At 46.1% G+C, this 5329-nt stretch overlaps 1 pseudogene; it reads left to right on the forward strand.

The window, feature by feature from the left end:
• The first annotated feature begins 1188 nt into the window (after positions 1-1188).
• Positions 1189-1307, forward strand: LOC111745598 (annotated as a pseudogene).
• The last annotated feature ends 4022 nt before the right edge of the window (positions 1308-5329 follow it).

A 5329-nucleotide genomic window follows, 5' to 3' on the forward strand; every position in this document is an offset into this window, starting at 1 on the left:
GCTTCTGCACGAGACCACCCCGGGTCCCAAGATCAGGGCCAGCACCTGCCATCTGCGCAAACACGGGCCACGCGGGCTAACCAACCTCAGCTTCAATGTCTTATCTGAAAAATGGAGACGGCACTTTGATTTCCTTTGGGGGAACTACCCGCTGGGTACAGTTTTGACAGGATTATAAATGGAGGTGACCTGTCCTCCCCGAGCCAAGGAGGGCACGGACCCCAAGTTTGGCCAGTCGAACTCTCTTTTCCTGGACTTCGAAGGTGGACTAAGTAGCACGGAAGGGAAGCCAGTGGGCGGCGGCCCGCGAGCCTGCGCGTTCCCTCTGGCCTGTCTGAGCCCCGCCGGGAAGGCGGATTCTGCGTCTGCCTTCCCCCCACTGCTTAGTTGTCACCTCTGTACCTCGGCCTTAGCTTACTTTGCACTGGACCTCCGTGGCCTGTTAAGACTGACACCTTGGACTCCAGTGAACTTGAACTGCTTTTTATCTGTACAATTACCCCCTCAGAAGGGACATTTGCTGTGGGCGACACTTGCTCTGGACCTTCGGTCCCCAGCATCCTGTTTAGACCCTCCCCGGCCTCTGCTCTTAGCCAGAGTGTCCTGCTGCTGTGCTCTCTGAGTCCCAGGTACCACCTGTGGAAGGGCCCCAGCAGCCAGGGGAGAAGCTGAGCTGGCGAAAACTGTTGGTGCCACTTTTATGTCTCACATACTCAAGTTCTACATAAGACTTCAAATTGTTATTTTTTTTAAAAAAAGCTGCTCTGCTTAAAAAAAATTTGAAAGCCATCATCTTAGATCTTTCTGAAACCACCAGTTTATTTCTGTATCGCTTTAGGGTTCAAGCTTTCTGTTTGTTTGGAACTCAGTTATCCATCCACATAACAGTGCCTGCTCTGTGCCAGGCACCACGCTGGGTTCTGGGGACGCCAGGTGAGAAAGGCAGCCCAATCCGGTCCTGGAAACACTCAGGAGCTAAAGTCACACCCCTCAAATTCAGTATTCACACAAGTCATCTGGGAATCTTGTTAAAATACAGATTTTTATTCTGTAGCTATGAGGTAGGGCCTGAAATTCTGCATTTCTAATACGCTCTCAAATAAAGGATGCCCTCTGGGATGCTTATAAAAATCCTAATGTGTCAGCCATGATGACGTCAGCATCTATAACTTATAAATATCATGAGCGGTCTACAGCCATGCCACCCCGAACAAGCCCGATCTCATTTGATCTCGGAAGCTAAGCAGGGTCGGGCCTGGTTAATACTTGGATGGGAGACTACCTTGGAATACCAGGTGCTGTAGGCATTTAAAATAAATAAATAGATGATAGATAGATAGATGGATAGATAGATGGATAGATAGATGGATAGATGGATAGATAGAGGGATAAAGGGATAGATGGATAGATAGATGGATAGATAGATGGATAAAGGGATAGATAGATGGATAGATAGATGGATAGATAGAGGGATAAAGGGATAGATAGATGGATAGATAGATGGATAGATAGAGGGATAAAGGGATAGATGGATAGATAGATAGATGGATAGATAGATATTGTGAGCGATTCTGGTGCAGTGCGGATACAGAACTATTGGTGTACAGGAAGAGACAACGTGTATTAATTTTCTATGGCCGCCGTGACAAATTCTCACAAACTTAAAGTTATTTAAACCAACACACATTTGTTATCTTACGATTCTAAAGGTCAGAAGTTCAAAATGGATCTCACTACAATCAAGGCGTTGCAGGGCTGCGTTCCCTCTGGACGCTCTGAGGCAGGACCCGCTTTCTTGCCTTTTCCAGCTTCTGGGAGCCTCTGCATTCCCCAGCTCATGGCCCCTTCCATCGAAGCTTAGTCTTTTTCATCCAAGTCTGCTCTTGCCAAGTTCAGGGTGAGCTCTCACTAGACAAGTCCCAGATTTCAAAGCTTCTAGAGCAGGGCTTCTCCAACTTTAATATGCATGTGAAGTACTTTGGGATCTCGTTAAAAGCAGATCTGACTTTGGAAGTCTGTGGAGGGGCCGTAGATCCTGCTTTTTCTAACGAACTCCTGGGAGATGCCCGTGACGCCGTCCAAAACACACACTTTGAGCAGCAAGTCTCCAGAGCAGTGGTCTCTAAAAGCAATCACAATACAACCCATTTGTATTGTGATCTAGAAGATGATTCTAGAATTTCTATTTACCACATTTTATAGTTACTGAAAATGCCACCGATTACCATTATTTTATGTATATTTGAGAAAACATCAAAAAGCTACCAATTAAGCTATGATGTGCTGTGGATTTTAAGATGCATTCTAATTTCAGAGATGTTGAATTGTGACAAAAAGGCGCGTCTTTGAATCGATAAAACACAACATTTTTATTTTATCATTGAAAAAATAAGAAAGAAATTAAATTTAGCATTATTTAATTCTTTAATGACACCAGAGTCCTTACTGTGTCCCAGTATTGGATGGTTCTGAACAGCGCGTGGTCCAGAGAGACTCAGAGGCAGAAGTAGAGGTCCCACACCCCGAGGGCTTGATGCGACGTCCTCACTTGTCGATGTACTTTTTTTGGCTTCCAGAAAGCTTTAGTTTTTATTAAGTTAGAGAGTATGTTCTCCGGTGTGAACTAAAACAGCCCTCATAAAATAGACAAATGGTTTAAAAGGATTCCTGTGGTTTGAAGTTAACACCAGTAATATAAGCCTGAGCGAGCAATCAGAAAGAGGCAGAAGTGACATTTCTCCTCCCGACGTGCGTTCGGCATCTGCCACATTATGCAGTAAAACAATGATGATCTAATTCTCTCTGACAAGACATTGGGGGAAAAAAAAAGAAAGAAAGAAAGAAAGAAAGAAATGATCAGAAACACTTTATGAAACGTGGATTTACATTCGTTTTATTAGGGAAGTACATCCCTCTTGGGACCTCAAGATATGAGTTAATTTTGGTGGTGCATGGATGTAAGTCATGGAGCAGGGGACAGTCTGCTCACTGTAGGTGTCCAGGAACCCTTGTTGGTGGAGCGTCCATGAGCTGAAACTCCCTGCAGGCTCTCGAAGCAGCAATTAAATGCTCCAGTCTGAAGGTGGCACATTTTTTGTTGTTGTTGTTTACAACTCATTGGCCCGAACCAATCGTGGGCCCAAACACAAGGAGACCTGGAAATGACACCTGTCAAAGAGAACTAATGACCGCTGTGACTCCTGATTGCTTTCTCTTTACCAGTCGTGCTGTCTCCTGCCCATATGGGGTCATGATCATTGCAAATTACAGACAGCTCCTGATGTTTCCTGCCAGAGGAAGCTGCCCTGATAAGCCTGTTTTGCTCAGAAAAATCCTGTCTGCGCTTTGAAATGCATTTGAAGATGAAGACTCTAATATTTGGAGAAATCGCGAAGCTTCTGAACAGATGATAAAGTCAAACCATGAAGAAATAACCTACGAGGCCTCGAAAATGTGCTTAACTCCACTGAGACAGCCCTACCCTGTGCGGGAAATGACACGATCGCAGCCCCTCTCGGCTTTATCTCGGCTTTCCTCACCCTTTCCTCCCTGGCTGCAGCGGCATAAGGAGCCAGTGAAGCTGGTCATTATCGCATTGAAGAATGGACGTAATCAGTGGAGAGGATCACGCCAGGAAGAATCTGGGAGCGAGGCTTGTTTCGAAAAACATTTCAGGGCAGATCAACCGTCTGAAGAGAATCCAGAATTACAGGGACGTTTTCCACCTGCAAATGTTATATATACATCATGATTTTTAAAAAGAGCACCAGTGGTATAATAAGCACCCGGGGAGAAATAATGTCTTGGTGACTCCATAGGAATGTGTCAGAGCTGAGTCTTGCATGAAGCAAACTTCATTCACATTTAATATTGGATAAATGAGTGGGAAACAAAAGGCAGTGTTTAATGAGGATGTAATTATTCATGCGTAGTGGGCTCCCAGCACCGTGTCCTATTTTCATTAGAGGGACATCATCTCCGCGTTAGCAGCTGGAGTTGTACCCTAATTGTTCCTGCCTGGGGGCCAGTGATGTTTGGAAGAAACAGCAGCTGTGAGAAGTCACCACCTTGTGCCCCAGGGAGGAGACAGCACAATGGGCAAGGAAAAGTGGTTCTGGGAGGAAAATTCACTGAGAGGCGAGAGGGTGGCCACCTCCCGAGCAGAGGAGCAAGGAGTCCGCTGTGAGGAGTTGTGCTGAGCGAGGCCAGTTTGGCCTTTCGAATCGGTACTGAAGCTGGAATTTTAAAAACACGGCTAAAGAGGAAACTTTTTCAGGACTCAGCCATCTCTTCTGAAGAGTCTTCCTGGAAACACCCAGGCTTAGGTGCGTCCTGTGTGTGTGCCGCGTCTCATCCCCGTTACAGTGCTATCGTTATAATGGCATCATCGTGTAAGCGCCATTGCTTTCTGCCCTCTGGGTGCCAGCTCCCAGAGAACGGAGAATGCGTCTTGTTCAGTGTCTCCCCCTGGTGGGTGACACATAACACATACTTGGTACATTTTATTGAGAGGATGGGGTGAATGTGGTGACTCATTTCAAGCCCTCAGTTAAAAACCCTTTTTAAATCCACAGAGAACCAAGTGCTGGGCCGTGTAGGTTTTGCTTATAGCCGAATCTATGCGCGTAACTTGGTGTCTAGGCACCCCATGGGAGGGGTGCAGTCCACGCATGCGATTCAGGGTGTGGGGGGCGGGGCAAGTCTGATGAAAATGAATGCAATCTGTTATGTGTACATTCATTTTATCAGCTTTTCAAAATGATTTATGGCTCCCCGAAAGCACAAGAAATCCACGTGCTTGTATAACATTTAGCCTTAGCCCTAGTGGAGGAGAAGGGATGGAAGTAAATTCTGGTTTTACAGGGCAGCACTGGCCATCTGCTGGAGACACTGAGCAGGGGACAGTCACTTCCAGGCCCTTCGCCTCTGCAGATGGCACCGCTCTGCCTGATGTTTCCCAAACACAAGGAGATGAACACATGTCTGAACTTGAGTTGTAATCTTTGAATTTTGACATTTTGGATTTTACAAGGCCACGGGCGGCAGACTGACAATCCCAAAGAGAAGGGATCGGAGATGTTTGTCCCAAAGGAGATGGGAAGGTTGCCTGGTGATTCGTGAAGACCCACTGCGTGCAAGAAGCTCTGGAAGGTGGAGCTGGGACCAACAGGTGAATGTTGCAGACAGCTCACTTCTGCTCTCATAGAGAAAGAACATTATCGAATTAAAACTGCTTAAAAATGGAACAGCCTGTCTTCGGAGGTAGTGAGTTCCTTGTCACTAGAGAAATTCAAGCAAAGGCTGCATAAGCAAGTATCAGGGATACAGC

The sequence above is a fragment of the Pteropus vampyrus genome, unplaced genomic scaffold (assembly GCF_000151845.1).
Source record: "Pteropus vampyrus isolate Shadow unplaced genomic scaffold, Pvam_2.0 Scaffold6, whole genome shotgun sequence".
NCBI classification, from domain to species: domain Eukaryota; kingdom Metazoa; phylum Chordata; class Mammalia; order Chiroptera; family Pteropodidae; genus Pteropus; species Pteropus vampyrus.